The sequence below is a fragment of the Pseudophryne corroboree genome, unplaced genomic scaffold (assembly GCF_028390025.1).
Source record: "Pseudophryne corroboree isolate aPseCor3 unplaced genomic scaffold, aPseCor3.hap2 scaffold_2390, whole genome shotgun sequence".
In the NCBI taxonomy this organism is placed as follows: Eukaryota; Metazoa; Chordata; class Amphibia; order Anura; family Myobatrachidae; genus Pseudophryne; species Pseudophryne corroboree.
In genome coordinates this window covers 1-21,854 of record NW_026969046.1, presented here as the reverse complement: position 1 = coordinate 21,854, position 21,854 = coordinate 1, and the positions used below count along the sequence as shown (strand labels likewise).

Here is a 21,854-nt window from a genome sequence, read left to right as displayed (position 1 = left end):
CACAAGGGAACTCTCATCTGGGGACAACAACTGCAGGGAGAACATATATTTTCAGATGAACATGGGAGGGCAGAAAGCTGCCTAATACTGAAGCACCCCCAAACAACAAACCAAATGCAACAACTAGTGCAAGCATTCCTGGGGGAAGGCCTGCCGCAGATGGATTTGCATATGGTGATGTCATCCAAGCAGTGGGTCAAAGTTGGCTTCAACCCTCGTCTGCATATGAAAAGAGAAAAGGGGCGTGCAGGGCATGGTGGCCTTTTGCGGCACTTGGCTGACCCCTAGTTTGCATTAAACACCTCCACCCTCCTTTGGTGTGGGGCTCATGTTGGCTATGCCCCAGCCCCTGAAGCATTCAAGCTGATTTCTTGCAGCAGCTGGGCACTGTAACAGCTCCAGAGCTGCTCTGTAAGGCAAGTAAAAGGGTGTGGGCCCTGCAGCACTACCTGTAGTTCGCATTGTGCGTTGGAAGGCACAAAGTAAGCAGACAGGAGGAGAAGTCAGGATAGTGCGCAAGGGCATAGAAGGGAGCGGCTCAAGAAAAGAGAAGTGGAAACAGACAGCAAACTAGGCTGGAGAGAGACCTGAGACAAAGAGATCTGAATTATACGAGAGCCGACCAGGGGAAACACAAATTATGCAGTCAAGTTTCCCACATTTGGGGAAATCGCAGGAGCAGCACACCTAGAGTGCAATGGGTGAGCCTTGCCCTGGGAGAAGCACCTTCATGATCATAGTATCTCACCTGGCAGGTAAGTAGGAGTTGGGCTAGAGCTGGGGAGGATCGCTGCTCGGGTACCCCCCTGTAAACTGAAGGAGATCCAACTGAGGCAGCACAAGGGAACTCTCGAAAGAAGAACAAGGCTAGAGGAAAATCTGAGACAAAGAAATCTGACTTTTACCAGAGCTGACCAGAGGAAAGCACAAACACAGTCCCCCACTACCACAAATAATGCAGTCAAGTTTCCCACATTTGGGGAAATCACAGGGGTCAGCATACCCAAAATGCAATGAATGAACCTCACCCTGGGAGAACAATCTTCATGACCATGGTATCTCCTATGCAAAATAAGTATGATTTGGAATAGGGCTGGGGAGGGCCGCTGCTCATGCACATCTCTGTCAAGTAAAGGAGATTCAACTGAGGCAGCACAAGGGAACTCTCATCTGGGGACAACAACTGCAGGGAGAACACATATTTTCAGATGAACATGGGAGGGCAGAAGGCTGCCTAATACTGAAGCACCCCCAAACAACAAACCAAATGCAACAACTAGTGCAAGCATTCCTGGGGGAAGTTCTGCAGAAGACGGATTTGCATACGGTGATGTCATCCAAGCAGTGGGTCAAAGTTGGCTTCAACCCTCATCTGCATATGAAAAGAGAAAAGGAGCGTGCAGGGCATGGCGGCCTTTTGCAGTGCTTGGATGACCCCTAGTTCGCATTAAACACCTCCACCCTCCTTTGGTGTGGGGCTCATGTTGGCCATGCCCCATCCCCTGAAGCATTCAAGCTGATTTCTTGCAGCAGCTGGGCACTGTAACATCTCCAGAGCTGCTCTGTAAGGCAAGTAAAAGGGTGTGGGCCTTGCAGCACTACCTGTAGTTTGCATTGTGCATTGGAAGGCACAAAGTAAGCAGACGGGAGGAGAAGTCAGGATAGTGCACAAGGGTATAGAAGGGAGCGGCTGAAGAAAAGAGAAGTGGAAACAGACAGCAAACTAGGTTGGAGAGAGACCTGAGACAAAGAGATCTGAATTACACGAGAGCCGACCAGGGGAAACACAAATTATGCAGTCAAGTTTCCCACATTTGGGGAAATCGCAGGGGCAGCACACCCAGAGTGCAATGGGTGAGCCTTGCCCTGGGAGAAGCACCTTCATGATCATAGTATCTCACCTGGCAGGTAAGTAGGAGTTGGGCTAGAGCTGGGGAGGGTCTCTGCTTGGGCACCCCCCTGTCAAGTGAAGGAGATCCAACTGAGGCAGCACAAGGGAACTCTCGAAAGAAGAACAAGGCTAGAGGAAGATCTGAACAAAGAAATCTGACTTTTACCAGAGCTGACCAGAGGAAAACACAAACACAGTCCCCCACTACCACAAATAAAGCAGTCGAGTTTCCCACATTTGGGGAAATCACAGGGGTCAGCATACCCATAATGCAATGAATGAACCTCACCCTGGGAGAATAATCTTCATGACCATGGTATCTCCTATGCAAAATAAGTATGATTTGGGATAGAGCTGGGGAGGGCCGCTGCTCAGGCACATCTCTGTCAAGTAAAGGAGATTCAACTGAGGCAGCACAAGGGAACTCTCATCTGGGGACAACAACTGCAGGGAGAACACATATTTTCAGATGAACATGGGAGGGCAGAAGGCTGCCTAATACTGAAGCACCCCCAAACAACAAACCAAATGCAACAACTAGTGCAAGCATTCCTGGGGGAAGTTCTGCAGAAGACGGATTTGCATACGGTGATGTCATCCAAGCAGTGGGTCAAAGTTGGCTTCAACCCTCATCTGCATATGAAAAGAGAAAAGGGGCGTGCAGGGCATGGTGGCCTTTTGCGGCGCTTGGCTGACCCCTAGTTTGCATTAAACACCTCCACCCTCCTTTGGTGTGGGGCTCATGTTGGCTATGCCCCAGCCCCTGAAGCATTCAAGCTGATTTCTTGCAGCAGCTGGGCACTGTAACAGCTCCAGAGCTGCTCTGTAAGGCAAGTAAAAGGGTGTGGGCCCTGCAGCACTACCTGTAGTTTGCATTGTGCATTGGAAGGCACAAAGTAAGCAGACGGGAGGAGAAGTCAGGATAGTGCACAAGGGTATAGAAGGGAGCGGCTGAAGAAAAGAGAAGTGGAAACAGACAGCAAACTAGGCTGGAGAGAGACCTGAGACAAAGAGATCTAAATTATACGAGAGCCGACGAGGGGAAACACAAATTATGCAGTCAAGTTTCCCACATTTGGGGAAATCGCAGGAGCAGCACACCCAGAGTGCAATGGTTGAGCCTTGCCCTGGGAGAAGCACCTTCATGATCATAGTATCTCACCTGGCAGGTAAGTAGGAGTTGGGCTAGAGCTGGGGAGGGTCGCTGCTCGGGTTCCCCCCTGTGAAGTGAAGGAGATCCAACTGAGGCAGCACCAGGGAACTCTCGAAAGAAGAACAAGGCTAGAGGAAGATCTGAGACAAAGAAATCTGACTTTTACCAGAGCTGACCAGAGGAAAGCACAAACACAGTCCCCCACTACCACAAATAATGCAGTCGAGTTTCCCACATTTGGGAAAATCACAGGGGTCAGCATACCCAGAATGCAATGAATGAACCTCACCCTGGGAGAACAATCTTCATGACCATGGTATCTCCTATGCAAAATAAGTATGATTTGGGATAGGGCTGGTGAGGGCAGCTGCTCAGGCACATCTCTGTCAAGTAAAGGAGATTCAACTGAGGCAGCACAAGTGAACTCTCATCTGGGGACAACAACTGCAGGGAGACCACATCTTTTCAGATGAACATGGGAGGGCGGAAGGCTGCCTAATACTGAAGCACCATCAAATATCAAACCATATGCAACAACTAGTACAAGCACTCCTGGGGGAAGGTCTGCAGCAGACGGATTTGCATACGGTGATGTTATCCAAGCAGTGGGCCAAAGTTGACTGGAACCCTCATCTGCATATGAAAAGAGAAAAGGGGCATGCAGGGCATGGCGGCCTTTCGCAGTGCTTGGATGACCCCTAGTTCGCATTAAACACCTCCCCCCTCCTTTGGTGTGGGGCTCATGTTGGCCATGCCCCATCCCCTGAAGCATTCAAGCTGATTTCTTGCAGCAGCTGGGCACTGTAACAGCTCCAGAGCTGCTCTGTAAGGCAAGTAAAAGGGTGTGGGCCCTGCAGCACTACCTGTAGTTTGCATTGTGCATTGGAAGGCACAAAGTAAGCAGACGGGAGGAGAAGTCAGGATAGTGCACAAGGGTATAGAAGGGAGCGGCTGAAGAAAAGAGAAGTGGAAACAGACAGCAAACTAGGCTGGAGAGAGACCTGAGACAAATAGATCTGAATTATACGAGAGCCGACCAGGGGAAACACAAATTATGCAGTCAAGTTTCCCACATTTGGGGAAATCGCAGGGGCAGCACACCCAGAGTGCAATGGGTGAGCCTTGCCCTGGGAGAAGCACCTTCATGATCATAGTATCTCACCTGGCAGGTAAGTAGGAGTTGGGCTAGAGCTGGGGAGGGTCGCTGCTCGGGTACCCCCCTGTCAAGTGAAGGAGATCCAACTGAGGCAGCACAATGGAACTCTCGAAAGAAGAACAAGGCTAGAGGAAAATCTGAGACAAAGAAATCTGACTTTTACCAGAGCTGACCAGAGGAAAGCACAAACACAGTCCCCCACTACCACAAATAATGCAGTCAAGTTTCCCACATTTGGGGAAATCACAGGGGTCAGCATACCCAAAATGCAATGAATGAACCTCACCCTGGGAGAACAATCTTCATGACCATGGTATCTCCTATGCAAAATAAGTATGATTTGGAATAGGGCTGGGGAGGGCCGCTGCTCATGCACATCTCTGTCAAGTAAAGGAGATTCAACTGAGGCAGCACAAGGGAACTCTCATCTGGGGACAACAACTGCAGGGAGAACACATATTTTCAGATGAACATGGGAGGGCAGAAGGCTGCCTAATACTGAAGCACCCCCAAACAACAAACCAAATGCAACAACTAGTGCAAGCATTCCTGGGGGAAGTTCTGCAGAAGACGGATTTGCATACGGTGATGTCATCCAAGCAGTGGGTCAAAGTTGGCTTCAACCCTCATCTGCATATGAAAAGAGAAAAGGGGCGTGCAGGGCATGGCGGCCTTTTGCGGTGCTTGGATGACCCCTAGTTCGCATTAAACACCTCCACCCTCCTTTGGTGTGGGGCTCATGTTGGCCATGCCCCATCCCCTGAAGCATTCAAGCTGATTTCTTGCAGCAGCTGGGCACTGTAACAGCTCCAGAGCTGCTCTGTAAGGCAAGTAAAAGGGTGTGGGCCCTGCAGCACTACCTGTAGTTTGCATTGTGCATTGGAAGGCACAAAGTAAGCAGACGGGAGGAGAAGTCAGGATAGTGCACAAGGGTATAGAAGGGAGCGGTTGAAGAAAAGAGAAGTGGAAACAGACAGCAAACTAGGCTGGAGAGAGACCTGAGACAAAGAGATCTGAATTATACGAGAGCCGACCAGGGGAAACACAAATTATGCAGTCAAGTTTCCCACATTTGGGGAAATCGCAGGGGCAGCACACCCAGAGTGCAATGGGTGAGCCTTGCCCTGGGAGAAGCACCTTCATGATCATAGTATCTCACCTGGCAGGTAAGTAGGAGTTGGGCTAGAGCTGGGGAGGGTCGCTGTTCGGGCACCCCCCTGTCAAGTGAAAGAGATCCAACTGAGGCAGCACAAGGGAACTCTCGAAAGAAGAACAAGGCTAGAGGAAGATCTGAGACAAAGAAATCTGACTTTTACCAGAGCTGACCAGAGGAAAGCACAAACACAGTCCCCCACTACCACAAATAATGCAGTCGAGTTTCCCACATTTGGGAAAATCACAGGGGTCAGCATACCCAGAATGCAATGAATGAACCTCACCCTGGGAGAACAATCTTCATGACCATGGTATCTCCTATGCAAAATAAGTATGATTTGGGATAGGGCTGGTGAGGGCCGCTGCTCAGGCACATCTCTGTCAAGTAAAGGAGATTCAACTGAGGCAGCACAAGGGAACTCTCATCTGGGGACAACAACTGCAGGGAGACCACATCTTTTCAGATGAACATGGGAGGGCGGAAGGCTGCCTAATACTGAAGCACCATCAAATATCAAACCATATGCAACAACTAGTACAAGCACTCCTTGGGGAAGGTCTGCAGCAGACGGATTTGCATACGGTGATGTTATCCAAGCAGTGGGCCAAAGTTGACTGGAACCCTCATCTGCATATGAAAAGAGAAAAGGGGCATGCAGGGCATGGCGGCCTTTTGCAGTGCTTGGATGACCCCTAGTTCGCATTAAACACCCCCACCCTCCTTTGGTGTGGGGCTCATGTTGGCCATGCCCCATCCCCTGAAGCATTCAAGCTGATTTCTTGCAGCAGCTGGGCACTGTAACAGCTCCAGAGCTGTTCTGTAAGGCAAGTAAAAGGGTGTGGGCCCTGCAGCACCACCTGTTGTTCGCATTGTGCGTTGGAAGGCACAAATTAAGCAGACGGGAGGAGAAGTCAGGATAGTGCGCAAGGGCATACTTTTCTCTTAGTCCGGGGGCAAGGCTTCAAAATGGGGTCTGCAACGGAGGAGACACAGGGGGCGTGGTCACAGCAGCTTTTCTCTACAGCCTGCACTAGCAGGAGCCTACACCATTTTTTATGATCACGCTGAACTGCAGTGCGACTGCAATTACAGCATGGTCAAGAAGGGAGGCGTCATGCTGGGTGGCCATGCCCTGTCACTGTGCAGGAGCCAGCACAGCTCACACACTAGTCCCCGGGTGCAGCCCCCAACCCCCGGGACACCCGGAGCAACAAAATGTAGATTCAGGCCACCAGGCCACGCCCCTACCTATGAAACCATGCCTCCTTTTTACCATTGCGCTGTTTATCTGCGCGCACTGCATTACTATCTCCCTCGCCACCTTTCTGGGTGTCACCAGTGATAGTGACACCTCTGCCATGCTTGTAGCAGCTGGTCCTAAGATCTACGCCTCAAGCCCTGAGTGTTTGCCCTTGTGAATTGTTGATCATCATAGCGAAGCAGATGCTTACAGAAAACTGCAGGGGCTTAGATTGAAAATAAAAAAATTGATGGGTATAAGGTAGAGAGGAGCGGGTTCGGTTCTCCGAGAACCGAATTCCCCACGAACTCCACGTGGTTTACACTGGTCCGAGGCAGGCTCGGTTGTTCCCGCCTGACTCGGAAAACCTGAACAAGGGAAAATGTCATCATCCCGCTGTCGGATTCTTGCGAGATTCGGATTCCATATAAAGAGCTGCGCGTTGCTGCCATTTTTACTCGTGCATTGAAGAGAGAGCGGAGAGGACGTGGCTATGTTCTCTCAGTGGAAATCTCAATATCAGTGCTCAGTATCAGTGGTTACTTATTGCTGCTCAGTAATACTAGTAGTGTGTCTCTCCTGCTCAGTGTCAGTTCTCAGTAGTATCCTCATCAGTGCTCAGTATCACTGCTCATTGTCTTGTGCTGCATTGTGGTGCTCAGCATACTACAGTACATTACTAATAGTCCAGTGCTGCATCTTGCTGCTCAGTGTCAGTTCTAGTATCCTCATCAGTGCTCACTATCACTGCTCATTGCATTGTGGTGTTCTGTATACTACAGTAACATAGTAATATAGTATATATAGAGGAGCGGGTTCGGTTCTCCGAGAACCGAATTCCCGACGAACTCCACGTGGTTTACACTGGTCCGTGGCAGGCTCGGTTGTTCCCGCCTGACTCGGAAAACCTGAACAAGGGAAAATGTCATCATCCCGCTGTCGGATTCTCGCGAGATTCGGATTCCATATAAAGAGCTGCGCGTTGCCGCCATTTTTACTCGTGCATTGAAGAGAGAGCGGAGAGGACGTGGCTATGTTCTCTCAGTGGAAATCTCAATATCAGTGCCCAGTATCAGTGGTTACTTATTGCTGCTCAGTAATACTAGTAGTGTGTCTCTCCTGCTCAGTGTCAGTTCTCAGTAGTATCCTCATCAGTGCTCAGTATCACTGCTCATTGTCTTGTGCTGCATTGTGGTGCTCAGCATACAACAGTACATTACTAATAGTCCAGTGCTGCATCTTGCTGCTCATGTTGGCTATGCCCCAGCCCCTGAAGCATTCAAGCTGATTTCTTGCAGCAGCTGGGCACTGTAACAGCTCCAGAGCTGCTCTGTAAGGCAAGTAAAAGGGTGTTGGCCCTGCAGCACTACCTGTAGTTTGCATTGTGCGTTGGAAGGCACAAAGTAAGCAGACAGGAGAAGTCAGGAGAGTGCACAAGGGCATAGAAGGCAGGGGCTCAAGAAAAGAGAAGTGGAAACAGACAGCAAACTAGGCTGGAGAGAGACCTGAGACAAAGAGATCTGAATTATACGAGTAGCCGACCAGAGGAAACACAAATTATGCAGTCAAGTGTCCCACATTTGGGGAAATCGTAGGAGCAGCACACCCAGAGTGCAATGGGTGAGCCTTGCCCTGGTAGAAGCACCTTCCTGATCATAGTATCTCACTTGGCAGGTAAGTAGGAGTTGGGCTTGAGCTGGGGAGGGTCGCTGCTCGGGCACCCCCCTGTCAAGTGAAGGAGATCCAACTGAGGCAGCACAAGGAAACTCTCAAAAAAAGAACAAGGCTAGAGGAAGATCTGAGACAAAGAAATCTGACTTTTACCAGAGCTGACCAGAGGAAAGCACAAACACAGTCCCCCACTACCACAAATAATGCAGTCGAGTTTCCCACATTTGGGGAAATCACAGGGGTCAGCATACCCAGAATGCAATGAATGAACCTCACCCTGGGAGAACAATCTTCATGACCATGGTATCTCCTATGCAAAATAAGTATGATTTGGGATAGGGCTGGGGAGGGCCGCTGCTCAGGCACATCTCTTTCAAGTAAAGGAGATTCAACTGAGGCAGCACAAGGGTACTCTCATCTGGGGACAACAACTGCAGGGAGAACACATATTTTCAGATGAACATGGGAGAGCTGAAGGCTGCCTAATACTGAAGCACCCCAAACAACAAACCAAATGCAACAACTAGTACAAGCATTCCTGGGGGAAGGTCTGCAGAAGACGGATTTGCATACGGTGATGTCATCCAAGCAGTGGGCCAAAGTTGGCTGGAACCCTCATCTGCATATGAAAAGAGAAAAGGGGTATGCAGGGCATGGCGGCCTTTTGCGGCGCTTGGATGACCCTTAGTTCGCATTAAACACCTCCACCCTCCCTCGGTGTGGGGCTCATGTTGGCTATGCCCCAGCCCCTGAAGCATTCAAGCTGATTTCTTGCAGCAGCTGGGCACTGTAACAGCTCCAGAGCTGCTCTGAAAGGCAAGTAAAAGGGTGTGGGCCCTGCAGCACTACCTGTAGTTTGCATTGTGCGTTGGAAGGCACAAAGTAAGCAGACAGGAGAAGTCAGGAGAGTGCACAAGGGCATAGAAGGCAGCGGCTCAAGAAAAGAGAAGTGGAAACAGACAGCAAACTAGGCTGGAGAGAGACCTGAGACAAAGAGATCTGAATTATACGAGTAGCCGACTAGAGGAAACACAAATTATGCAGTCAAGTGTCCCACATTTGGGGAAATCGTAGGAGCAGCACACCCAGAGTGCAATGGGTGAGCCTTGCCCTGGGAGAAGCACCTTCCTGATCATAGTATCTCACCTGGCAGGTAAGTAGGAGTTGGGCTAGAGATGGGGAGGGTCGCTGCTCGGGCACCCCCCTGTCAAGTGAAGTTCTGCAGAAGACGGATTTGCATACGGTGATGTCATCCAAGCAGTGGGTCAAAGTTGGCTTCAACCCTCATCTGCATATGAAAAGAGAAAAGGGGCGTGCAGGGCATGGCGGCCTTTTGCGGTGCTTGGATGACCCCTAGTTCGCATTAAACACCTCCACCCTCCTTTGGTGTGGGGCTCATGTTGGCCATGCCCCATCCCCTGAAGATGAACATGGGAGGGCAGAAGGCTGCCTAATACTGAAGCACCCCCAAACAACAAACCAAATGCAACAACTAGTGCAAGCATTCCTGGGGGAAGGCCTGCCGCAGATGGATTTGCATATGGTGATGTCATCCAAGCAGTGGGTCAAAGTTGGCTTCAACCCTCGTCTGCATATGAAAAGAGAAAAGGGGCGTGCAGGGCATGGTGGCCTTTTGCGGCGCTTGGCTGACCCCTAGTTTGCATTAAACACCTCCACCCTCCTTTGGTGTGGGGCTCATGTTGGCTATGCCCCAGCCCCTGAAGCATTCAAGCTGATTTCTTGCAGCAGCTGGGCACTGTAACAGCTCCAGAGCTGCTCTGTAAGGCAAGTAAAAGGGTGTGGGCCCTGCAGCACTACCTGTAGTTTGCATTGTGCATTGGAAGGCACAAAGTAAGCAGACGGGAGGAGAAGTCAGGATAGTGCACAAGGGTATAGAAGGGAGCGGCTGAAGAAAAGAGAAGTGGAAACAGACAGCAAACTAGGCTGGAGAGAGACCTGAGACAAAGAGATCTGAATTATACGAGAGCCGACGAGGGGAAACACAAATTATGCAGTCAAGTTTCCCACATTTGGGGAAATCGCAGGAGCAGCACACCCAGAGTGCAATGGTTGAGCCTTGCCCTGGGAGAAGCACCTTCATGATCATAGTATCTCACCTGGCAGGTAAGTAGGAGTTGGGCTAGAGCTGGGGAGGGTCGCTGCTCGGGTTCCCCCCTGTGAAGTGAAGGAGATCCAACTGAGGCAGCACCAGGGAACTCTCGAAAGAAGAACAAGGCTAGAGGAAGATCTGAGACAAAGAAATCTGACTTTTACCAGAGCTGACCAGAGGAAAGCACAAACACAGTCCCCCACTACCACAAATAATGCAGTCGAGTTTCCCACATTTGGGAAAATCACAGGGGTCAGCATACCCAGAATGCAATGAATGAACCTCACCCTGGGAGAACAATCTTCATGACCATGGTATCTCCTATGCAAAATAAGTATGATTTGGGATAGGGCTGGTGAGGGCAGCTGCTCAGGCACATCTCTGTCAAGTAAAGGAGATTCAACTGAGGCAGCACAAGTGAACTCTCATCTGGGGACAACAACTGCAGGGAGACCACATCTTTTCAGATGAACATGGGAGGGCGGAAGGCTGCCTAATACTGAAGCACCATCAAATATCAAACCATATGCAACAACTAGTACAAGCACTCCTGGGGGAAGGTCTGCAGCAGACGGATTTGCATACGGTGATGTTATCCAAGCAGTGGGCCAAAGTTGACTGGAACCCTCATCTGCATATGAAAAGAGAAAAGGGGCATGCAGGGCATGGCGGCCTTTTGCAGTGCTTGGATGACCCCTAGTTCGCATTAAACACCTCCCCCCTCCTTTGGTGTGGGGCTCATGTTGGCCATGCCCCATCCCCTGAAGCATTCAAACTGATTTCTTGCAGCAGCTGGGCACTGTAACAGCTCCAGAGCTGCTCTGTAAGGCAAGTAAAAGGGTGTGGGCCCTGCAGCACTACCTGTAGTTTGCATTGTGCATTGGAAGGCACAAAGTAAGCAGACGGGAGGAGAAGTCAGGATAGTGCACAAGGGTATAGAAGGGAGCGGCTGAAGAAAAGAGAAGTGGAAACAGACAGCAAACTAGGCTGGAGAGAGACCTGAGACAAATAGATCTGAATTATACGAGAGCCGACCAGGGGAAACACAAATTATGCAGTCAAGTTTCCCACATTTGGGGAAATCGCAGGGGCAGCACACCCAGAGTGCAATGGGTGAGCCTTGCCCTGGGAGAAGCACCTTCATGATCATAGTATCTCACCTGGCAGGTAAGTAGGAGTTGGGCTAGAGCTGGGGAGGGTCGCTGCTCGGGTACCCCCCTGTCAAGTGAAGGAGATCCAACTGAGGCAGCACAATGGAACTCTCGAAAGAAGAACAAGGCTAGAGGAAAATCTGAGACAAAGAAATCTGACTTTTACCAGAGCTGACCAGAGGAAAGCACAAACACAGTCCCCCACTACCACAAATAATGCAGTCAAGTTTCCCACATTTGGGGAAATCACAGGGGTCAGCATACCCAAAATGCAATGAATGAACCTCACCCTGGGAGAACAATCTTCATGACCATGGTATCTCCTATGCAAAATAAGTATGATTTGGAATAGGGCTGGGGAGGGCCGCTGCTCATGCACATCTCTGTCAAGTAAAGGAGATTCAACTGAGGCAGCACAAGGGAACTCTCATCTGGGGACAACAACTGCAGGGAGAACACATATTTTCAGAAGAACATGGGAGGGCAGAAGGCTGCCTAATACTGAAGCACCCCCAAACAACAAACCAAATGCAACAACTAGTGCAAGCATTCCTGGGGGAAGTTCTGCAGAAGACGGATTTGCATACGGTGATGTCATCCAAGCAGTGGGTCAAAGTTGGCTTCAACCCTCATCTGCATTTGAAAAGAGAAAAGGGGCGTGCAGGGCATGGCGGCCTTTTGCGGTGCTTGGATGACCCCTAGTTCGCATTAAACACCTCCACCCTCCTTTGGTGTGGGGCTCATGTTGGCCATGCCCCATCCCCTGAAGCATTCAAGCTGATTTCTTGCAGCAGCTGGGCACTGTAACAGCTCCAGAGCTGCTCTGTAAGGCAAGTAAAAGGGTGTGGGCCCTGCAGCACTACCTGTAGTTTGCATTGTGCATTGGAAGGCACAAAGTAAGCAGACGAGAGAAGTCAGGATAGTGCACAAGGGTATAGAAGGGAGCGGTTGAAGAAAAGAGAAGTGGAAACAGACAGCAAACTAGGCTGGAGAGAGACCTGAGACAAAGAGATCTGAATTATACGAGAGCCGACCAGGGGAAACACAAATTATGCAGTCAAGTTTCCCACATTTGGGGAAATCGCAGGGGCAGCACACCCAGAGTGCAATGGGTGAGCCTTGCCCTGGGAGAAGCACCTTCATGATCATAGTATCTCACCTGGCAGGTAAGTAGGAGTTGGGCTAGAGCTGGGGAGGGTCGCTGTTCGGGCACCCCCCTGTCAAGTGAAAGAGATCCAACTGAGGCAGCACAAGGGAACTCTCGAAAGAAGAACAAGGCTAGAGGAAGATCTGAGACAAAGAAATCTGACTTTTACCAGAGCTGACCAGAGGAAAGCACAAACACAGTCCCCCACTACCACAAATAATGCAGTCGAGTTTCCCACATTTGGGAAAATCACAGGGGTCAGCATACCCAGAATGCAATGAATGAACCTCACCCTGGGAGAACAATCTTCATGACCATGGTATCTCCTATGCAAAATAAGTATGATTTGGGATAGGGCTGGTGAGGGCAGCTGCTCAGGCACATCTCTGTCAAGTAAAGGAGATTCAACTGAGGCAGCACAAGTGAACTCTCATCTGGGGACAACAACTGCAGGGAGACCACATCTTTTCAGATGAACATGGGAGGGCGGAAGGCTGCCTAATACTGAAGCACCATCAAATATCAAACCATATGCAACAACTAGTACAAGCACTCCTGGGGGAAGGTCTGCAGCAGACGGATTTGCATACGGTGATGTTATCCAAGCAGTGGGCCAAAGTTGACTGGAACCCTCATCTGCATATGAAAAGAGAAAAGGGGCATGCAGGGCATGGCGGCCTTTTGCAGTGCTTGGATGACCCCTAGTTCGCATTAAACACCTCCCCCCTCCTTTGGTGTGGGGCTCATGTTGGCCATGCCCCATCCCCTGAAGCATTCAAGCTGATTTCTTGCAGCAGCTGGGCACTGTAACAGCTCCAGAGCTGCTCTGTAAGGCAAGTAAAAGGGTGTGGGCCCTGCAGCACTACCTGTAGTTTGCATTGTGCATTGGAAGGCACAAAGTAAGCAGACGGGAGGAGAAGTCAGGATAGTGCACAAGGGTATAGAAGGGAGCGGCTGAAGAAAAGAGAAGTGGAAACAGACAGCAAACTAGGCTGGAGAGAGACCTGAGACAAATAGATCTGAATTATACGAGAGCCGACCAGGGGAAACACAAATTATGCAGTCAAGTTTCCCACATTTGGGGAAATCGCAGGGGCAGCACACCCAGAGTGCAATGGGTGAGCCTTGCCCTGGGAGAAGCACCTTCATGATCATAGTATCTCACCTGGCAGGTAAGTAGGAGTTGGGCTAGAGCTGGGGAGGGTCGCTGCTCGGGTACCCCCCTGTCAAGTGAAGGAGATCCAACTGAGGCAGCACAATGGAACTCTCGAAAGAAGAACAAGGCTAGAGGAAAATCTGAGACAAAGAAATCTGACTTTTACCAGAGCTGACCAGAGGAAAGCACAAACACAGTCCCCCACTACCACAAATAATGCAGTCAAGTTTCCCACATTTGGGGAAATCACAGGGGTCAGCATACCCAAAATGCAATGAATGAACCTCACCCTGGGAGAACAATCTTCATGACCATGGTATCTCCTATGCAAAATAAGTATGATTTGGAATAGGGCTGGGGAGGGCCGCTGCTCATGCACATCTCTGTCAAGTAAAGGAGATTCAACTGAGGCAGCACAAGGGAACTCTCATCTGGGGACAACAACTGCAGGGAGAACACATATTTTCAGATGAACATGGGAGGGCAGAAGGCTGCCTAATACTGAAGCACCCCCAAACAACAAACCAAATGCAACAACTAGTGCAAGCATTCCTGGGGGAAGTTCTGCAGAAGACGGATTTGCATACGGTGATGTCATCCAAGCAGTGGGTCAAAGTTGGCTTCAACCCTCATCTGCATATGAAAAGAGAAAAGGGGCGTGCAGGGCATGGCGGCCTTTTGTGGTGCTTGGATGACCCCTAGTTCGCATTAAACACCTCCACCCTCCTTTGGTGTGGGGCTCATGTTGGCCATGCCCCATCCCCTGAAGCATTCAAGCTGATTTCTTGCAGCAGCTGGGCACTGTAACAGCTCCAGAGCTGCTCTGTAAGGCAAGTAAAAGGGTGTTGGCCCTGCAGCACTACCTGTAGTTTGCATTGTGCGTTGGAAGGCACAAAGTAAGCAGACAGGAGAAGTCAGGAGAGTGCACAAGGGCATAGAAGGCAGGGGCTCAAGAAAAGAGAAGTGGAAACAGACAGCAAACTAGGCTGGAGAGTGACCTGAGACAAAGAGATCTGAATTATACGAGTAGCCGACCAGAGGAAACACAAATTATGCAGTCAAGTGTCCCACATTTGGGGAAATCGTAGGAGCAGCACACCCAGAGTGCAATGGGTGAGCCTTGCCCTGGTAGAAGCACCTTCCTGATCATAGTATCTCACTTGGCAGGTAAGTAGGAGTTGGGCTTGAGCTGGGGAGGGTCGCTGCTCGGGCACCCCCCTGTCAAGTGAAGGAGATCCAACTGAGGCAGCACAAGGAAACTCTCAAAAAAAGAACAAGGCTAGAGGAAGATCTGAGACAAAGAAATCTGACTTTTACCAGAGCTGACCAGAGGAAAGCACAAACACAGTCCCCCACTACCACAAATAATGCAGTCGAGTTTCCCACATTTGGGGAAATCACAGGGGTCAGCATACCCAGAATGCAATGAATGAACCTCACCCTGGGAGAACAATCTTCATGACCATGGTATCTCCTATGCAAAATAAGTATGATTTGGGATAGGGCTGGGGAGGGCCGCTGCTCAGGCACATCTCTTTCAAGTAAAGGAGATTCAACTGAGGCAGCACAAGGGAACTCTCATCTGGGGACAACAACTGCAGGGAGAACACATATTTTCAGATGAACATGGGAGAGCTGAAGGCTGCCTAATACTGAAGCACCCCAAACAACAAACCAAATGCAACAACTAGTACAAGCATTCCTGGGGGAAGGTCTGCAGAAGACGGATTTGCATACGGTGATGTCATCCAAGCAGTGGGCCAAAGTTGGCTGGAACCCTCATCTGCATATGAAAAGAGAAAAGGGGTATGCAGGGCATGGCGGCCTTTTGCGGCGCTTGGATGACCCTTAGTTCGCATTAAACACCTCCACCCTCCGTCGGTGTGGGGCTCATGTTGGCTATGCCCCAGCCCCTGAAGCATTCAAGCTGATTTCTTGCAGCAGCTGGGCACTGTAACAGCTCCAGAGCTGCTCTGAAAGGCAAGTAAAAGGGTGTGGGCCCTGCAGCACTACCTGTAGTTTGCATTGTGCGTTGGAAGGCACAAAGTAAGCAGACAGGAGAAGTCAGGAGAGTGCACAAGGGCATAGAAGGCAGCGGCTCAAGAAAAGAGAAGTGGAAACAGACAGCAAACTAGGCTGGAGAGAGACCTGAGACAAAGAGATCTGAATTATACGAGTAGCCGACTAGAGGAAACACAAATTATGCAGTCAAGTGTCCCACATTTGGGGAAATCGTAGGAGCAGCACACCCAGAGTGCAATGGGTGAGCCTTGCCCTGGGAGAAGCACCTTCCTGATCATAGTATCTCACCTGGCAGGTAAGTAGGAGTTGGGCTAGAGATGGGGAGGGTCGCTGCTCGGGCACCCCCCTGTCAAGTGAAGGAGATCCAACTGAGGCAGCACAAGGAAACTCTCGAAAAAAGAACAAGGCTAGAGGAAGATCTGAGACAAAGAAATCTGTCTTTTACCAGAGCTGACCAGAGGAAAGCACAAACACAGTCCCCCACTACCACAATTAATGCAGTCGAGTTTCCCACATTTGGGGAAATCACAGGGGTCAGCATACCCAGAATGCAATGAATGAACCTCACCCTGGGAGAACAATCTTCATGACCATGGAAACTTCTATGCAAAATAAGTATGATTTGGGATAGGGCTGGGGAGGGCCGCTGCTCATGCACATCTCTGTCAAGTAAAGGAGATTCAACTGAGGCAGCACAAGGGAACTCTCATCTGGGGACAACAACTGCAGGGAGAACACATATTTTCAGATGAACATGGGAGGGCAGAAGGCTGCCTAATACTGAAGCACCCCCAAACAACAAACCAAATGTAACAACTAGTAAAAGCATTCCTGGGAGAAGGTCTGCAGAAGACGGATTTGCATACGGTGATGTCATCCAAGCAGTGGGCCAAAGTTGGCTGGAACCCTCATCTGCATATGAAAAGAGAAAAGGGTTATGCAGGGCATGGCGGCCTTTTGCGGTGCTTGGATGACCCCTAGTTCGCATTAAATACCTCCACCCTCCTTCGGTGTGGGGCTCATGTTGGCTATGCCCCAGCCCCTGAAGCATTCAAGCTGATTTCTTGCAGCAGCTGGGCACTGTAACAGCTCCAGAGCTGCTCTGTACGGCAAGTAAAAGGGTGTGGGCCCTGCAGCACTACCTGTAGTTCGCATTGTGCGTTGGAAGGCACAAAGTAAGCAGACGGGAGAAGTCAGGATAGTGCGCAAGGGCATAGAAGGGAGCGGCTCAAGAAAACAGAAGTGGAAACAGACAGCAAACTAGGCTGGAGAGAGACCTGAGACAAAGAGATCTGAATTATACGAGAGCCGACCAGGGGAAACACAAATTATGCAGTCAAGTTTCCCACATTTGGGGAAATCGCAGGAGCAGCACACCCAGAGTGCAATGGGTGAGCCTTGCCCTGGGAGAAGCACCTTCATGATCATAGTATCTCACCTGGCAGGTATGTAGGAGTTGGGCTAGAGCTGGGGAGGGTCGCTGCTCGGGTACCCCCCTGTCAAGTGAAGGAGGTCAAACTGAGGCAGCACAATGGAACTCTCGAAAGAAGAACAAGGCTAGAGGAAGATCTGAGACAAAGAAATCTGACTTTTACCAGAGCTGACCAGAGGAAAACACAAACACAGTCCCCCACTACCACAAATAATGCAGTTGAGTTTCCCACATTTGGGGAAATCACAGGGGTCAGCATACCCAGAATGCAATGAATGAACCTCACCCTGGGAGAACAATCTTTATGACCATGGTATCTCCTATGCAAAATAAGTATGATTTGAGATAGGGCTGGGGAGGGCCGCTGCTCAGGCACATCTCTGTCAAGTAAAGGAGATTCAACTGAGGCAGCACAAGGGAACTCTCATCTGGGGACAACAACTGCCGGGAGAACACATATTTTCAGATGAACATGGGAGGGCAGAAGGCTGCCTAATACTGAAGCACGCCCAAACAACAAACCAAATGCAACAACTAGTACAAGCATTCCTGGGAGAAGGTCTGCAGAAGACGGATTTGCATACGGTGATGTCATCCAAGCAGTGGGCCAAAGTTGGCTGGAACCCTCATCTGCATATGTTGAAGATACAATTTGTGAATTGCATTTAACACTATCTCCCTTTCCTGGGGAGAAGATGGTAGGGCCGATTTGAAAAACCGGCGAGGAGGCACCTCTTCGAATTTCAGCTTGTAACCCTGAGAAACAATTTCTATTGCCTAGGGATCCACCTGCGAATGAACCCAGATGTGGCTGAAAACTCGAAGACGTGCCCCCAACTGGGCGGACTCCTTTAGCGGAGCCCCAGCGTCATGCGGTGGATTTTGTAGAGGCCGGGGAGGACTTCTGTTCCTGGGAACTAGCTGTGTTGTGCAGCTTCTTCCCTCTGCCCTTACCTCTGGCAAGAAAGGACGCACCTCGTACTTTCTTGTTTCTCTGTGATCGAAAGGACTGTATTTGATAATGTGGTGCTTTCTTAGGCTGTGAGGGAATATAAGGCAAAAAATTTGATTTACCAGCTGTAGCTGTGGAGACTAGGTCCGAGAGACCTTCCCCAAACAATTCCTCACCCCTGTAAGGTAAAACCTCCATATGCCTTTTTGAGTCGGCATCACCTGTCCATTGCCGGGTCCATAGGACTCGTCTAGCAGAAATCGACATAGCGTTTATTCTAGAACCCAGTAGACTAATGTCACTTTGAGCATCTCTCATATATAGGACAGCATCTTTTATATGCCCTATGGTCAATAACATAGCATCCTTATCTAGGGTCTCAATCTCTGCTGATAAGCTATCTGTCCATGCTGCCACCGCGCTACAACCCCGGCCGACGCAATTGCCGGTCTGAGTAAGGTACCAGAATGTGTGTAAATGGACTTTAGGGTAACCTCCTGCTTGCGGTCAGCAGGGTCCCTGATGGTAGCTGTATCCTGGGATGGCAGCGCTACCTTTTTGGATAAGCGTGTCAATGCTTTATCCACCCTAGGGGAGGATTCCCACCGTATCCTGTCCATTGGCGGGAAAGGATACGCCATAAGAATCCTTTTGGGAATCTGCAGCTTTTTGTCTGGAGATTCCCAAGCTTTTTCACATAATTCGTTCAACTCATGTGAGGAGGGAAAGGTTATCTCAGGTTTCTTTCCCTTATACATGTGTACCCTCGTGTCAGGGACAGGGGACTCTGTGATGTGCAAAACATCTTTTATTGCAATAATCATATATCGAATACATTTAGCCAATTTTGGCTGTAACTTTGCATCATCGTAGTCGACACTGGAGTCAGAATCTGTGTCGGTATCTGTGTCAACTATTTGGGATAGTGGGCGCTTTTGAGACCCCGAAGGTCCCTGCGACATAGGGACAGGCATGGGTTGACTCCCTGACTGTTCCCTAGCTTCAGCTTTGTCTAATCTCTTGTGTAATAAGTTTACATTAGCACTTAAAACATTCCACATATCCATCCAGTCAGGTGTCGGCGTTGTCGATGGAGACACCACATTAATTTGCTCCTGCTCCTCTCTAGGAGAGCCTTCTACCTCAGACATGTCGACACACGTGTACCGACACACCATACACTCAGGGAATCCTCTTATCTGAGGACAGTTCCCCAACAAGGCCCTTTGGAGAGACAGAGAGAGAGAGTATGCCAGCACACACCCCAGCGCTATATGACCCAGGAAAAAAACACAATAATTTTATGTTTACCCAGTAGCGCTGTATTTCCATATATATATGCGCCTAATTATGTGCCCCCCTCTTCTTTAAGACCCTCTTTCTACCGTGGTATAAGCAGGGGAGAGTCCGTGGAGCTTCCCCTCAGCGGTGCTGTGGAGAAAATGGCGCTGGTGAGTGCTGAGGGAGAAGCCCCACCCCCTCAGCGACGGGCTTCTGTCCCGCTCAAATATAGTAAAAAAATGGCGGGGGCTCTTATATATATATATACAGTGCCTAGCTGCATATATATTTATTTTGCCAAAGAGAGGTCTATATTGCTGCCCAGGGCGTCCCCCCTGCGCCCTTCACCCTTACACTGACTGCCGTGTGTGAGGTGTATTGGAGCAATGGAGCACAGCTTTACTGCTGTGCGTTACCTCAGTGAAGATCATGAAGTCTTCCGCCGCCTCTGAAGTCTTCTTTTCTTCTCATACTCACCCGGCTTCTATCTTCCGGCTCTGCGAGGGGGACGGCGGCGCGGCTCTGGGACGGACGGCGAGGGTGAGACCTGCGTACCGATCCCTCTGGAGCTAATGCTGTACAGTAGCCTAAGAAGCAGAGCCTATCAACTCACAGAAGTAGGTGTGCATCTCTCCCCTCCGCCCCTCGATGCAGGGAGTCTGTTGCCAGCAGGCTCCCTGAAAATAAAAAAATCTAACAAATATACTTTCTGTCAGGAAACTCAGGAGAGCTCCCTGAAAAGCACCCAGTCTCCTCTGGGCACAGTAGTAAACTGAGGTCTGGAGGAGGGGCATAGAGGGAGGAGCCAGTGCACACCCAGATCTAAAGTCTTTCTTAAAGTGCCCATGTCTCCTGCGGAGCCCGTCTATCCCCCATGGTCCTTACGGAATCCCCAGCATCCTCTAGGACGTAAGAGAAAAATTATGCTGGCAGAAAAATCCAATTGAGTGATTAAACAGCTCCAGAGCTGCTCTGTAAGGCAAGTAAAAGGGTGTGGGCCCTGCAGCACTACCTGTAGTTTGCATTGTGCATTGGAAGCCTAGTTTGCTGTCTGTTTCCACTTATTTTTTCTTGAGCCCCTCCCGTCTATACCCTTGTGCACTATCCTGACTTCTCCTCCCGTCTGCTTACTTTGTGCCTTCCAATGCACAATGCAAACTACAGGTAGTGCTGCAGGGCCCACACCCTTTTACTTGCCTTACAGAGCAGCTCTTGAGCTGTTACAGTGCCCAGCTGCTGCAAGAAATCAGCGTGAATGCTTCAGGGGCTGGGGCATGGCCAACATGAGCCCCACACCGAAGGAGGGTGGGGGTGTTTAATGCGAACTAGGGGTCTCGCACAATGCGAACTACAGGTATTGCTGCAGGGCCCACACCCTTTTACTTGCCTTACAGAGCAGCTCTGGAGCTGTTACAGTGCCCAGCTGCTGCAAGAAATCAGCTTGAATCCTTCAGGGGCTGGGGCATAGCCAACATGAGCCCCACACCGACGGAGGGTGGACGTGTTTAATGCGAACTAGGGGTCATCCAAGTGCCGCAAAAGGCCGCCATGCCCTGCACACCCCTTTTCTCTTTTCATATGCAGACGAGGGTTGAAGCCAACTTTGACCCACTGCTTGGATGACATCGCCATATGCAAATCCATCTGCTGCAGGCCTTCCCCCAGGAATGCTTGCACTAGTTGTTGCATTTGGTTTGTTGTTTGGGGGTGTTTCAGTATTAGGCAGCCTTCTGCCCTCCCATGTTCATCTGAAAATATGTGTTCTCCCTGCAGTTGTTGTCCCCAGATGAGAGTTCCCTTGTGCTGCCTCAGTTGAATCTCCTTTACTTGACAGAGATGTGCCTGAGCAGCGGCCCTCCCCAGCCCTATCCCAAATCATACTTATTTTGCATAGGAGATACCATGGTCATGAAGACTGTTCTCCCAGGGTGCGGTTCATTCATTGCATTCTGGGTATGCTGACCTCTGTGATTTCCCCAAATGTGGGAAACTCGACTGCATTATTTAATGCGAACTAGGGGTCATCCAAGCACCGCAAAAGGCCGCCATGCCCTGCATACCCCTTTTCTCTTTTCATAAGCAGACGAGGTTTGAAGCCAACTTTGACCCAATGCTTGGATGACATCACTTGCTGCCTTTCCAATGAAGCAAGTTTAATTTAATAATAGGTGAAAAACCATCCCTACAAAGGTGTTAATCAGATACTTGGCTTTGTGGACACTTTTCAGAGCACAAATTTGTTAGCATAAAAATAAAGCCAGAAAATGAAGAGCTGTTTAATCACTCAATTGGATTTTTCTGCCAGCATATTTCTTTTTCTCTGCAACCCACTGCTA

The 21,854-nt window shown here is 49.9% G+C and overlaps 25 non-coding genes and 3 pseudogenes across 25 annotated transcripts; 1 reads left to right on the top strand and 27 right to left on the bottom strand.

Moving 5' to 3' along the window:
- Positions 1-600: 600 nt before the first annotated feature.
- Positions 601-763, bottom strand: LOC135011132 (U1 spliceosomal RNA). The gene has a single exon (XR_010210277.1). It is a non-coding gene; the product is annotated as a U1 spliceosomal RNA (small nuclear RNA).
- Positions 764-915: 152 nt separating this feature from the next.
- On the bottom strand, positions 916-1,079 carry LOC135011158 (U1 spliceosomal RNA). The gene has a single exon (XR_010210299.1). It is a non-coding gene; the product is annotated as a U1 spliceosomal RNA (small nuclear RNA).
- Positions 1,080-1,753: 674 nt separating this feature from the next.
- On the bottom strand, positions 1,754-1,916 carry LOC135011178 (U1 spliceosomal RNA). Its single transcript, XR_010210319.1, has one exon. It is a non-coding gene; the product is annotated as a U1 spliceosomal RNA (small nuclear RNA).
- Positions 1,917-2,067: 151 nt separating this feature from the next.
- Positions 2,068-2,231, bottom strand: LOC135011169 (U1 spliceosomal RNA). The gene has a single exon (XR_010210310.1). It is a non-coding gene; the product is annotated as a U1 spliceosomal RNA (small nuclear RNA).
- A 701-nt stretch (positions 2,232-2,932) lies between these two features.
- LOC135011128 (U1 spliceosomal RNA) lies at positions 2,933-3,068 on the bottom strand (annotated as a pseudogene).
- Positions 3,069-3,220: 152 nt separating this feature from the next.
- On the bottom strand, positions 3,221-3,384 carry LOC135011144 (U1 spliceosomal RNA). The gene has a single exon (XR_010210286.1). It is a non-coding gene; the product is annotated as a U1 spliceosomal RNA (small nuclear RNA).
- A 674-nt stretch (positions 3,385-4,058) lies between these two features.
- LOC135011110 (U1 spliceosomal RNA) lies at positions 4,059-4,221 on the bottom strand. The gene has a single exon (XR_010210260.1). It is a non-coding gene; the product is annotated as a U1 spliceosomal RNA (small nuclear RNA).
- Positions 4,222-4,373: 152 nt separating this feature from the next.
- On the bottom strand, positions 4,374-4,537 carry LOC135011157 (U1 spliceosomal RNA). Its single transcript, XR_010210298.1, has one exon. It is a non-coding gene; the product is annotated as a U1 spliceosomal RNA (small nuclear RNA).
- Positions 4,538-5,211: 674 nt separating this feature from the next.
- On the bottom strand, positions 5,212-5,374 carry LOC135011181 (U1 spliceosomal RNA). The gene has a single exon (XR_010210322.1). It is a non-coding gene; the product is annotated as a U1 spliceosomal RNA (small nuclear RNA).
- A 152-nt stretch (positions 5,375-5,526) lies between these two features.
- On the bottom strand, positions 5,527-5,690 carry LOC135011143 (U1 spliceosomal RNA). The gene has a single exon (XR_010210285.1). It is a non-coding gene; the product is annotated as a U1 spliceosomal RNA (small nuclear RNA).
- A 2,424-nt stretch (positions 5,691-8,114) lies between these two features.
- Positions 8,115-8,278, bottom strand: LOC135011138 (U1 spliceosomal RNA). The gene has a single exon (XR_010210281.1). It is a non-coding gene; the product is annotated as a U1 spliceosomal RNA (small nuclear RNA).
- Positions 8,279-8,430: 152 nt separating this feature from the next.
- On the bottom strand, positions 8,431-8,594 carry LOC135011185 (U1 spliceosomal RNA). The gene has a single exon (XR_010210325.1). It is a non-coding gene; the product is annotated as a U1 spliceosomal RNA (small nuclear RNA).
- Positions 8,595-9,264: 670 nt separating this feature from the next.
- LOC135011125 (U1 spliceosomal RNA) lies at positions 9,265-9,428 on the bottom strand. The gene has a single exon (XR_010210274.1). It is a non-coding gene; the product is annotated as a U1 spliceosomal RNA (small nuclear RNA).
- Positions 9,429-10,263: 835 nt separating this feature from the next.
- Positions 10,264-10,399, bottom strand: LOC135011127 (U1 spliceosomal RNA; annotated as a pseudogene).
- Positions 10,400-10,551: 152 nt separating this feature from the next.
- LOC135011142 (U1 spliceosomal RNA) lies at positions 10,552-10,715 on the bottom strand. Its single transcript, XR_010210284.1, has one exon. It is a non-coding gene; the product is annotated as a U1 spliceosomal RNA (small nuclear RNA).
- Positions 10,716-11,389: 674 nt separating this feature from the next.
- Positions 11,390-11,552, bottom strand: LOC135011109 (U1 spliceosomal RNA). Its single transcript, XR_010210259.1, has one exon. It is a non-coding gene; the product is annotated as a U1 spliceosomal RNA (small nuclear RNA).
- A 152-nt stretch (positions 11,553-11,704) lies between these two features.
- On the bottom strand, positions 11,705-11,868 carry LOC135011155 (U1 spliceosomal RNA). Its single transcript, XR_010210297.1, has one exon. It is a non-coding gene; the product is annotated as a U1 spliceosomal RNA (small nuclear RNA).
- Positions 11,869-12,539: 671 nt separating this feature from the next.
- On the bottom strand, positions 12,540-12,702 carry LOC135011180 (U1 spliceosomal RNA). Its single transcript, XR_010210321.1, has one exon. It is a non-coding gene; the product is annotated as a U1 spliceosomal RNA (small nuclear RNA).
- Positions 12,703-12,854: 152 nt separating this feature from the next.
- On the bottom strand, positions 12,855-13,018 carry LOC135011135 (U1 spliceosomal RNA). The gene has a single exon (XR_010210279.1). It is a non-coding gene; the product is annotated as a U1 spliceosomal RNA (small nuclear RNA).
- A 674-nt stretch (positions 13,019-13,692) lies between these two features.
- LOC135011108 (U1 spliceosomal RNA) lies at positions 13,693-13,855 on the bottom strand. Its single transcript, XR_010210258.1, has one exon. It is a non-coding gene; the product is annotated as a U1 spliceosomal RNA (small nuclear RNA).
- A 152-nt stretch (positions 13,856-14,007) lies between these two features.
- LOC135011154 (U1 spliceosomal RNA) lies at positions 14,008-14,171 on the bottom strand. Its single transcript, XR_010210296.1, has one exon. It is a non-coding gene; the product is annotated as a U1 spliceosomal RNA (small nuclear RNA).
- A 671-nt stretch (positions 14,172-14,842) lies between these two features.
- On the bottom strand, positions 14,843-15,006 carry LOC135011137 (U1 spliceosomal RNA). Its single transcript, XR_010210280.1, has one exon. It is a non-coding gene; the product is annotated as a U1 spliceosomal RNA (small nuclear RNA).
- Positions 15,007-15,158: 152 nt separating this feature from the next.
- Positions 15,159-15,322, bottom strand: LOC135011173 (U1 spliceosomal RNA). The gene has a single exon (XR_010210314.1). It is a non-coding gene; the product is annotated as a U1 spliceosomal RNA (small nuclear RNA).
- Positions 15,323-15,992: 670 nt separating this feature from the next.
- On the bottom strand, positions 15,993-16,156 carry LOC135011123 (U1 spliceosomal RNA). Its single transcript, XR_010210272.1, has one exon. It is a non-coding gene; the product is annotated as a U1 spliceosomal RNA (small nuclear RNA).
- A 152-nt stretch (positions 16,157-16,308) lies between these two features.
- Positions 16,309-16,472, bottom strand: LOC135011177 (U1 spliceosomal RNA). The gene has a single exon (XR_010210318.1). It is a non-coding gene; the product is annotated as a U1 spliceosomal RNA (small nuclear RNA).
- Positions 16,473-17,143: 671 nt separating this feature from the next.
- Positions 17,144-17,306, bottom strand: LOC135011120 (U1 spliceosomal RNA). The gene has a single exon (XR_010210270.1). It is a non-coding gene; the product is annotated as a U1 spliceosomal RNA (small nuclear RNA).
- Positions 17,307-17,458: 152 nt separating this feature from the next.
- LOC135011164 (U1 spliceosomal RNA) lies at positions 17,459-17,622 on the bottom strand. Its single transcript, XR_010210305.1, has one exon. It is a non-coding gene; the product is annotated as a U1 spliceosomal RNA (small nuclear RNA).
- Positions 17,623-21,395: 3,773 nt separating this feature from the next.
- LOC135011141 (U1 spliceosomal RNA) lies at positions 21,396-21,574 on the top strand (annotated as a pseudogene).
- The last annotated feature ends 280 nt before the right edge of the window (positions 21,575-21,854 follow it).